This window comes from Sus scrofa, chromosome 9 (assembly GCF_054392235.1).
Source record: "Sus scrofa isolate SSC_HxYL_T2T_F1_AM1 chromosome 9, Sscrofa_HxYL_maternal_Yorkshire_Landrace_v2.0, whole genome shotgun sequence".
Lineage (NCBI taxonomy): Eukaryota > Metazoa > Chordata > Mammalia > Artiodactyla > Suidae > Sus > Sus scrofa.
In genome coordinates this window covers 51837225-51849057 of record NC_139391.1, presented here as the reverse complement: position 1 = coordinate 51849057, position 11833 = coordinate 51837225, and the positions used below count along the sequence as shown (strand labels likewise).

Genomic DNA, 11833 nt, shown 5'->3' with positions numbered 1-11833 from the left:
ATTTAAAATTATTACCAAACTTGAAGCACAAAAAAAAGACAAATAAAATAAAATAAAATAATTACCAAACAGTGAAAGGACATCCCTTCACTCCAATTTTCTGGTCCTTTTACCTCCCCCAGGTCCATCATTATTGCTAGCTAATTTATGTTGTGAGACAGTCTTTGCATGTATATAGTGCTTACACATACATAGCATGCAATATTTTCTTTGGTTTCAAAGTATATAAGCAGTTGCTTTAAAATGTGTCTACTGATAAAGTTATTTAGAAGAAGAGAGAATAAGGGGTTGTTACTGGATAAATAAATGAATAAAAAAGCAGAAAACATGTATATGAAGGATTATGGGTAGCTAAAAAGAGGGAAAGAGAAAGGAACACTGTGAAAATAAGGGAGCATCAACCTTGGTTACAAAAGTTTGTGCTCCAAGACAGAGCTCACAGCAAGAATTTGGTTTTCTTTGATCTCTTGCCTCCAATTTGACTTTCATGATTGTGTAAAACTCTACCATATGGATGCATTATATCCAATGAGCAATTTACTATTGCTGTAATTATTTAATTTTTATAAATTATAAATAATTCTTGATGAACATTCAATAAATCTTTGAGCACCCCCCACCCCCCTTAGAATATCTTCGTAGACAGGGGATTACTGAATTATACAAGATTCTTGAATTTTATTTCAAAATCCCTTCTTGAAAGTTTATCTCAACTTGCACTCTCACTAGCAGCATAAATATATCTTGACTTTGACCAGATTCTGTACTGGTAAGGGTGGCACTCATGAAAACTCACTTTTAATTTTGGTCGTGACGGTGTTTGTATTATTTATTGTCTCTTCTTTTTACATCTTTCCCCCCCTTTACTTTGTAAACTACTTGTAGTATCTGGATGGGTAAAGAAAAGAAAAGAGGGAACAAAATTGACAATGTTTTCTCTCTCCTTTTACTTCCTTATATACTCCTTTTATTTCTTTTTTCTTTTTTTTTTTTTGTCTTTTGTCTTTGTTGTTGTTGTTGTTGTTGTTGTTGCTATTTCTTGGGCCACTGCCGCGGCATATGGAGGTTCCCAGGCTAGGGGTGGAATCTGAGCTGTAGCCACCGGCCTACGCCAGAGCCACAGCAACGTGGGATCCGAGCCGCGTCTGCAACCTACACCACAGCTCACGGCAACGCCGGATCCTTAACCCACTGAGCAAGAGCAGGGATCGAACCCACAACCTCATGGTTCCTAGTCGGATTCGTTAACCACTGCGCCACGACGGGAACTCCTCCTTTTATTTCTTAACAGCTCTACCTTGGCTTAATCATCTTGCTGGCAATCTTTTTAATCCTGGGAAGGGAAGGTGCTCTGGAGCCTTTACCTCTGTGGTAATCTTTCTGGAGTATCTTTCTCCTACCTTCCACTGATTTCCATGCCCCTGCTCTGTGCTCTCACAGCACGCTGCATGCAACCTATCAACTGCTAGTCACAATGTAGGGTCCTTGGTCACTTTCTTTACTGTATCCACTCCCACCACAAATTAGACTATAGGTGTTATGTGAGCAGAGTCCCTGGTGTCTGTTTTGACATGTCCCCCACACCTAGCACAGAGCCCAGCACATATGGAGGGCGTGTTTAACAGATAGGTGTTGGATGAAAGAATGGAACTCCTAGTGGTTTTAGCAGTTGATTCACTAAAGGGGTTTCCTTGTTCTCACTCTACTGGCCACACATTCTTCTCTTCCAGCACACAGATAAACACGTTTGGTTCCCAATATTCCATCACCAATGCTTGATTATATTCTTCCTATGTTTACTCCTGATCCCTAATTTTAGGCACATGCTACCTGGCATCTATATAAGTCAGACCCTATCTCAAATTTGTAAACCATAACTTTCCACTCCTTTAAGTGGTAAAATGTACGGTGTTTTGTAAAAGGGTTATCTTAAGCAAACTCTAAATCACTATCCAACTGAATATAGGGCTTTGAGGGAAAATTTGAAAAATACTAACAGTTGGGCTTTTATTTTGTACTTCTCATTTTAACTAATATCCTACAGACAAGATACTGAAGAAAAATTTGTAAAATAAACAAATGAATCATACGTGTGTGAAGCTCCTATTTTCCCCAGAGTAACGGAAACTGTAAGTTCAAATGATTGTGCTTAAAAGATAAAAACATACTTAGGAAAAAACCCACCAAGACCACAGCCTGATTCTTCTTTGCTAACTTTGCCCCTGCAGGGCACAGCATCACTTCCTCAAAGCAAAGCTTCTTTTTTCTTTACTCTCGCAAATGGATATATTCTATACCCTCTTAGAATTGGTTCTCGGGACATTTGGTAATACAGAGTTTTTGAAACGCTGCAAGTTCCTTAGTAATGTATTAGAGAAGATTACTACTTTTCCCCTTTTGTAATTAAAAGTAAATTGTAGGGAATATTTTGAGAGTATGAAATGTCATGTTCCTTTTAAATCTTTCACATGCTAGTTTTAGCATCCAATAATGATGCTTGCCTGAATTAATTATTACTCTGATAGTTGTGAAATGATGCTTGCCTGAATTTTTTATTACTCTGATAGTTGTAAAATGAAGATTTTCTAACTCCATTCAGTTTTTTTTTTTGTTGTTGTTGGGTAGTTTGCATTTTATCAGAAAGAACCTTTTTTCTTCTGTATGTATTTACTTATTCATTCATTCATTTATATCATTATGGACTTATGCATCCTAATTTTATCTGAGATATGATTCATGACTGTCATTAGTCACTTTGATGCTCAATTTGTTCCTGATTTGTTCAGTGTGACCCTCTTCACACTAGTTCTTAAGTTTTTTCTTTTAATATATCTCCATTACATTTTGAGGACTTTTGTACTTCCAGACAAAACAATCCGGCTCATCCTACACTTTACCTGTCCCAGCAATGGTTCTATGCAGAGACAAGTGGAGTTTAAAACTGAGACATGGGAGTTCCCGTTGTGGCGCAGTGGTTAACGAATCCGACTAGGAACCATGAGGTTTCGGGTTCGATCCCTGCTCTTGCTCAGTGGGTTAAGGATCTGGCATTGCCATGAGCTGTGGTGTAGGTTGCAGACGCGGCTCGGATCCTGTGTTGCTGTGGCTCTGGCATAGGACAGTGGCTGCAGCTCCGATTCGACCCCTAGCCTGGGAACGTCCATATGCTGCGGGAGCGGCCCAAGAAAGCAAAAAAAAAGAAAAAAAAATAAAACTGAGACATGAATTCTAGGTGAAATGAGCTATATTTAATGTAATTCTGCAAGCAGGTGTTTAGTGGGAGAACAGTCATGTTTGCAAAGTATTTATTTATATGTTTGCTCTTGGAGGATACCTATCCATGTACAAGTGAGACTTGTTCTGTGTGAAGAGGTCAGTGCCCTGTGTCCCAAAGCTGATGATCCCCAAGTGTCACTTATGGTCCCCTTCTCACCACTTTTTACCTGTTCACACAGCAATTTCCCAGGTTCCCATCAATGACTAGTGAGATCACATGGAAGGAAGAATTAGGCCTGGAGTGGGAGGGAAAAAAAGGAGGGAGATGCCTGTCCACACAACTTGCTTGCCGATGCCATGTAGTTTGGTCTCCTTCAAAGGAGGCAACTCTTTTGTCTCATTTGTCTCCTTCACTCATGTGTCTTGCAATAATCATGGTTTAAGAATAAAGGTGGACAAGAGTTTCACATTCAAAGGACTCATGTTTCAATTACATTATGCCAGTTCTCATGTAGTCTTCCCTAAAACTGGATGAGATAATTCTCTCTGCCTTACAGATGGGTAAACTGAGGCGTAAAGAAGTTATGGAACTTGCCTGAGATTGTACAGATAGTAAACGGTGGAGTCAATTGAATTTTGACTGCTCAACTCTGAGGTCCACACTCTTATTACTCACTGCCTTCCAGAGGCTCAATCAGAATGTGTAAGAAATAGTGATGCACATATAAGCACTTTGTACCAAGTCGAAGGTCTTGCTGTCTTTGAGCTGAGTAAGTCCATACATTTGCTCTCACTTAAAAAAATCTTGCCAGGGGAGTTCCCATCGTGGCGCAGTGGTTAACGAACCCGACTAGGAACCATGAGGTTTCGGGTTCGATCCCTGGCCTTGCTCAGTGGGTTAAGGTTCTGGCGTTGCCAATGAGCTGTGGTGTAGGTTGCAGACGCGGCTCAGATCCCGCATTGCTGTGGCTCTGGTGTAGGCCGGTGGCTACAGCTCCTATTCCACCCCTAGCCTGGGAACCTCCATATGCCGCAGGAGTGGCCCAAGAAATGGCAAAAAGGCAAAAAAAAACAAAAAAACAAACAAACAAAAAAGACCTTGTCAAAAAGAAATGTCAAGGGAGAGACACTAAAGATTTTTCTCCTTATTCAATGCACTGAGCTAAAAGGGTCAGTAATATAAACATATGTGAGACCTGGTGGTAATGTGGATTGTGAAGTAACATATTCAGAAAATTCTTTTTTGAGATTATATACCCAACCTTGGCTGGGTGATCTAAACATGTAGAGAGCTTAATGCCTGGCAGACACAGAAAGTGCTAAATAAATGTTGAACAAATCCCTTGGGAGATCTTAAAATACTAAATTACACAGCATTTTGTCCTTAATTTTTAAAAATAATTTTTCTTAAATTTGCAAAAGCAATGCTTGAGTGTTATAAGAATATGTAAAAGTATTGGTAAACAAAAGATTAAAAAAAATCCATGATCCTGCCACCTGGCGATAACTAACGAATCTTAGGATTTTGGTGTATATTCTTTGAGAATATTTGTGTGTATGTAGTTGTGATAGCTTGGATTGGCTTACGAAACAATACACACACATGAACACATATAAACAGATGTGATTATATATTTTTTTCTTTTTTATGGCTGCACCTATGGCATATGGAAGTTCTTTGGCTAGGGGTCAGATTGGAGATGCAGCTGAGGCCTAAGCCACAGCCACGGCAATATGGGATCTGACTCACATCTGTGACCTGTGCTGCAGCTTATGACAATGGCAGATCCTTAGCCCACTAAGTAAGGCCAGGGATTGAACCCATATCCTCACTGATACTATGTCAGGTTCTTAACCCACTGAGCCAAAACAAGAACTCCCAGAAGTGATCATATTAAGTATGATTTTGTAACTTTATTTTTCATTCTGTGCCACACTGTAGACAGCTTTCCATGTGATTAAATATATATGAAAAATCATGATTTTTAAAGACCATACTCATTATGTTTGAAGCTGTAAGGTCAGTGGGATGATGTGAAATATTTCTTTGGCTTTGCAGAAATACAACCTTATTTCCTTCTTTTCAAAGAGTTTTGAAAAGAACAGTGATGTGCTCATTTGAGGATTCTAAAATCCTTTTCTGAATTCTAAGAGTAGCTTTCTCTTTGATTTATTATCACGTGTGAAATTCTTTTTTTGGGGGGGATTCTATGCATTTTTTAAATTAATTGTTTTATCAAGTATGGGTTGACTTACAGTGTCAATTTCTGTACAGTATAGTGACCTAGACATACATATATACACACATATATACATACATATATATACACACACACATTCATATATATATTTGAATGTACCTATGTACACATATACATGTTGTGTATACATATAATGTGTATATAGATACATTCAAGTATATATATGAATGTATCTATATGAATATATATATACACATTATTTTCCTCATATTATCTTCCATTAATTTAATCCCAAGACTGGATATAGTTCCCCATGCTATACAGTAGGACCTCACTGCTTATCCAAATGTAAACTATTACATTTACATTGCTCTAAATGTAACAGTTTGCATTTACCAACCCCAAACTCCCCATCCATCCTACTTCTCCTCCCCTCCCCCTTGGCAACCACAAGTCTGCATACCCCTTCTACCACTTAGTTCAGGTTTCCTGGTCTCCAGCCCTATCCTTCTCTTTCACTCTTTACCAAATATCGAAAGGCAAGTCTGGAGATGTCAAGTCTCTCCCATATTGCTCACCATTTACTGTAGTAAAGTACAAACTCTGGTGCTAACCAATTTATGCCCCAGATGTGATTCTAGCTTCATTTGTGTTTCACCTTTCACTTCCCCTAGTGGGAGAGAAACCTCTGTGACCAGGCAGGTAAATGAAGAAGCAACTCTTTCTCTTCCCCCTTCACCCAAAGCAGAGGATGGAAGGACCAATCAGAAATTGGGAGAATGGGAGTTCCCATTGTGGCTCAGTGGTTAACAAATCTGACTAGGAACCACCAGGTTGCAGGTTTGATCCCTGGCCTTGCTCAGTGGGTTTAGGATCTGGCGTTGCTGTAAGCTGTGGTGTAGGTCAAAGATGTGGCTCAGATCCTGCATTGCTGTGGCTCTGGCATAGGCCAGCAGCTACAGCTCCGATTAGACTCCTAGCCTGGGAACCTCCATATCATATGCCGTGGGAAGTGGCCCTAGAAAAGGCAAAACAGTGAAGAAAAAAAAAAAAAAAGAAGAAATTGGGAGAATGAACTTGAAATGTGGCTCAGTGTGGCCCAGCCCCCTTCCTACAGCTCCTCTTCCTGTTTCTAGTTAGGACAGGCACATCCCTTATGAAGATCCCCACTCATCTTTTCTATTTGCAGCATCTCTCCTTTGTAGAGAAGACCAACAGGTGTCCAGCTCAGTTTAGACTCAGATTCATAAACCTAGCCTATGGTGTGCAATGACAGAATGATATGGTCTTGTTGCAGATGTGCATCCAAGCTGGTTTTCCAATCAACTTTATCAGCAATACAGCTGGCACTTTTTTTTTTTTTCCTGTCTGACTTTTGTGTCTAATTTCTCAGTTGATTCTGAACTCAGGAAGGATGTAATTTACTATTATCCTTAATCCACCCCAACTATCTCCAACCCTTCTCTGCCATGTATACAATGTTTCAAGTCTCCATTTCATTTTCCATTCCTCAAATCTGCAGTGCTTTCCTCCCATATGACCTTTAATTTTTTTTTTTTTATGGCTATACCTGTGACATACAGAGGTTCCCAGACTAGGGGTCGAATCAGAGCTGCAACTGCAGGCCTGTGCCACAGCCACAGCAACACCATATCCAGATTGCATCTGCAACCTACACCACAGGTTGCAGCAAAGCCAGATCTTCAACCCACTGAGAGAGGCCAGGGACTGAACCTGCATCCTCAGAGAGACAGCATCGGGTCCTTAACGCACTGAGCCACAATGGGAACACCTACCTTTAATATTTCCTTTTGTGATTCCCTTTGTCTAGAATGTCCTTCTGATTTTCTCTGCTGGTAAACAAGACTAATAGTAATGCACTTCTAAAACCACATCATAAAGCAGATTGTGTACTTCCATAGTAACAATGTAATAATTGGCGACTGTTTATGAATAAAGATCTAGCATAAAATAACCTGTTGCAAAATCAAAGGTATGCTTTCTCTAATACTCTAAATGATTTTTAAGAGTAATACAAAGTGTGCAAAAAGCTATTTCATGTTTTGATTTTATAAGGAATTGCAAAGACAACAAGGTGAATATGGAGGCCATGAAAAACAACCTTATAACACTGACCAATTTAAACACATGCAAGCCATTTAATCATTAATAAAAATAATTTTTGTGCCATTAGCTTCCTTAATGTTAAACATAATCCTTATTATTATTATTTGTTGTTGTTATGGCCCTTCTGAGTATTAAAAAAAAAAGCTGACCAGATAATTTATTAAATGGACTTTTTAGCCAGCAAAAAAGCTTATGATTCATTAGTAAAGAAAAGAAGAATCATTGGAGAATTGAAGGTATGAAAAACTTCGTATGGAGTATGAAGGATGGTCTCTGGAATCCAGAATATTTGTTCATTTTATCCTCTAAACTATATCCAAACAGCATTTCTATGGAAGGGGAAAATTATTCAAAATAGATAAAAACTCTGAGGGAGAGTTTGTTAACATCCTTTTGATATGAAGGTGATTTTGGCTCTTGTGGCTGCCTTCATCACAGGGAGATGAGAAAGTTGCCCCACAGCCTGGAATGATTTCCTTGCCTCCGCTCACTGCCCACAGACCCCTTAATCTCCAGACCCTATTCTAGCAGCCAGGGTTCTTCACTACAAACTGTAGACGCTGATCCTGCTTAACTTCTTCAAAAAAGGGAGTTGTCAAGAAATAGGGTGTCTCATAGAATGTCAGAGCAGACCATTGAACCAGTTTTTGGAGCCAGGCAGCATCTAGGAGAAGCCAGGTGGCAGAATCATGGCCAAATTACACCACATAACCATGTGGTTAGGCTGTGCTGGCTGCTCTTGCTGGGACCACCAACATTTGACATTTGTTATTGATTGATAGATTTGTTTTTGTCTTTATGTATGCTAAAAAGAAACATAAATTGTTCCTGTTTCTTATGTCACTTGCCCCAGACTCAGTCCTGCATGGGAACATCTGAGCTGAGCTTAGGTCTTACGTTCTCTGGAGAGATTTCACAGAAGGAGCCAAATCCTGGCTCCAACTAAGGCTCACACAAGGGCAGATTCCCAAATGTGGAAGGAGTGTCAATGCCAGATAGTCACAAACAAACATCTCTTTTTATCCCTACTTAGTTTTTGGTTTTAAATCTGAATTCTACTTCCCTTATAGAGGCCATCCCTGACCCTCCAGACTCAGGAAAGCCTCCCAGTAAATGGTTTCACAGCACCCCATAACTTCACTCTGGCACATTTACTGTATTCTTTCTCCTTCTTCTTCTTTTTTGGCTATAACCTGCCGCATGTGGAAATTCCTGGGCCAGGGACTGAACACATACCACAGCAGTTAAGTGGAACCACAGCAGTGACAATGCTAGACCCTTAACCCACTGAACCACTGGGGAACTCCACACTTACTGTATTTCTAGTTAGTTACTGTTAGCATCTGACTATTCTGGGTTTCTCCATCTAGATTAACATATTTGAAAGAATAGGGACTATGTCTGTTTCAATTGCTGCTTTACTCTTAGAGTAAAACTCAGGGCCTAGAATGTGGTAAATGCTCTCTCTATATCTGTTGGACCTTTTATATTTCTACATTTCTAAAATTACATTTCTAGGGAGTTCCCACTGTGGCACAGTGGGTTAAGAATCCAACTGTAGTGGCTCAGGTTGCTGCAGAGGTTTGGGTTAAATCCCAGGCCTGGTGCAGTGTGTTAAATGATCTGGTGTTGCCACAGCTGTGGTGTAGGTTGCAGCTGCAGTTTGGATTCAGTCCCTGGCCTGGGAACTTCCAAGTGCTGTGGGTGTGGCCATAAAAAAAGTTATTATTTCTAATTGGTAGTTATTATCCTACATCCCTGGCTGATGCTGAATTCTGGAAAATTTCCATTTTCCAAGTTACTTATTTTATCTTCACCTATGTCTAATGGGTTATTTAACATATTCATGGAGTTCCTAATTTCAACAATAATGTCCTTTATTTCTAGGAGTTCAGTTTGATTTTTTTTAAACAAAATTTCTTTATCAATTCTGATTTCTCCTTCATTATACTTTCACATTCCTTTTCTTTCTTTGAATATACCATATACATTTATTTTGTATTCTGTCCCTGATAAGCCTAATGATTTTGCAGGTCTGATTCTGTAAACTGCGGTTTTTCATTTATGGTGATTTTAATTGCTGGTGGCTTATTTCATGTTTGGTTAGTAATTTTCATTAAGAGCTTATACACCAAACACTCTCTGGCATAAACCATGGCAATATCTTCTCAGATCCACCTCCTAGAGTAATGACAGTAAAAACAAACAAACAAACAAAAAAACCCAAATGGGACTTAATTAAACTTAAAAGTTTTTGCACAGTAAAGGAAACCCTAAATAAAACAAAAAGACAACCCACAGAATGGGTGAAAATATTTGCAAATGAAGTGACTGACAAGGGATTTATAAACACCTACTATCGCTCAATACCAAAAAAACAAACAACCCCATCAAAAAATGGGAAGATCTAAACAGATGATTCTCCAAAGAAGACATACAGATGGCCAAAAAACACAAGAAAAGATGTTCAACATCACTCATTACTAGAAAATGCAAACCACTATGAGGTACTACCTTACACCGGCCAGAATGGCCATCATCAAAAAGTCTACAAACAGTAAATGCTGGAGAGGGTGTGGAGAAAAAGGAAGCCTATTACACTGTTGCTGGGAATGTAAATTGGTGCAGCCACTGTGGAAAACAGTATGGAGATTCCTCAGAAAACTAAAAATAGAATTACCATTTGATCCAGAAATCCTACTCCCTGGCATTGACCCAGAGAAAACTAAAAAAGATACATGTACTTCAATGTTCACTGCAGCACTCTATTCAATAGCCAAGACATGGAAGCAACCTAAATGTCCATCAACAGAGGAGTGGATCAAGATGTGGTACATATATACACAATGGAATTAAAAGGAAAGAAATACCAGCATTTGCAGCAACATGGATGGACTGAGAAATTATCATGCTAAGTGAAGTCAGTCAGACAGTGAGGCACCAACATCAAATGCTATCACTTACATGTACAATCTAAAACAGGGACACAATGAACTTCTTTGCAGAACAGATACTGACTCACAGATATTGAAAAACGTATTGTTTCTAAATGAGACAGGTTGGGGGGTGGGGGGATGAGCTGGGGGTTTGGGATGGAAATGCTATAAAATTTGGTTCTGATGATCACTGTACAACTATAAATGTAATAAAATTCACTGAGTAATTAAAAAAAAAGAGCTTACGTTCCTCAGATATTTACCTGGGGGTAATTCTTTGATATCTTGATTTAAATTATATTTTTTCCAGGAGGAATTTTTTTTGGTTGTATATGTAATAGGAATTTTCTGCCTAAAACACAGAAGTGGTTAGATGTTTTCAGGTATTTTTTTAATCTTTTTTTCTGTCCTTCCAGAGCCAAGGTTGAGACAGATACATATTTTTGCCCTCTTCCTATGTGAGCTTTTTTCTTCCTCTAATTAAGCCATGGAAGATGTTTCCCATTGGGGATCCAGTGTTATGAGTCAATAATGGCTACAAACTCCCAGCCTGCTTGATTTCCAGGCTTTATCTCTTATGTCCTGCATAGGCAATCCAACTGTTCCTCATGCTCAAACCCCAGGGCCAGGGCTTGTGCACCCTGGACTTATCACTTTCTTATCTGCCACCTCAAACATTAACAAAGAGAGTTTCATACTTTATCCAGAATTCTTCGTTTTGTTATATCAGAAGAAATTTTTCTGAATATAAAATTTGCAAGATTGCTGAAAATAGCTAGCCTCAATAAATACATATAGGATGGCAGATAAATGAATACATTGACTTCTACTCTAATGAAGAGAGATAATTCCTTCTTACTTGTTCATTGCTGGGCCATTGCCACTTATGTGCTAAACTGTTAAGAACAGAAAATGCAGCGGATAAAAAAATTATGTACTAAAAGGAAATTCCTTTTATTCATAAAATTAAATCTCAAAAACATCATTGATACATGGAAATTGAAAAAGATTTTCTGAGTAATGAAGGAGAAATTAGACCAAATAATCCAGACCTGTACTGGAAACTGTACTGGCCATTCCTCTTGAGTGTTTTTCCTGATGTAGCCTGTGGCCCTAGAGGGCTTCTGTTGCCCCTCGACACTGGATAAACAAACATAAATTTGCTGCTCTGTGGCAGATCTAGAGACAAAGCCAGAGTGTTCTAATATGACTGTCCTGGTTTGCTGGGAATGATAAAAGAGGAATAGAAATGGAGGAAGGGAGGTAGGAAGGGGAGACACAGAGAGAAGATGGGGGGTTGGGGAGAGAGAGAGGGGGAGAGAGAGAGAAACGGGGAGAGAGAGAGAAGGGGGG

The 11833-nt window shown here is 39.1% G+C and overlaps 1 protein-coding gene across 1 annotated transcript in view; it reads right to left on the bottom strand.

Moving 5' to 3' along the window:
• The window catches only part of LOC100524098 (olfactory receptor 8A1-like), a 141033-nt gene that overhangs the window by 93803 nt on the left and 35397 nt on the right, over nt 1–11833 (bottom strand). The gene's annotated exons all lie outside the window — the stretch shown is intronic.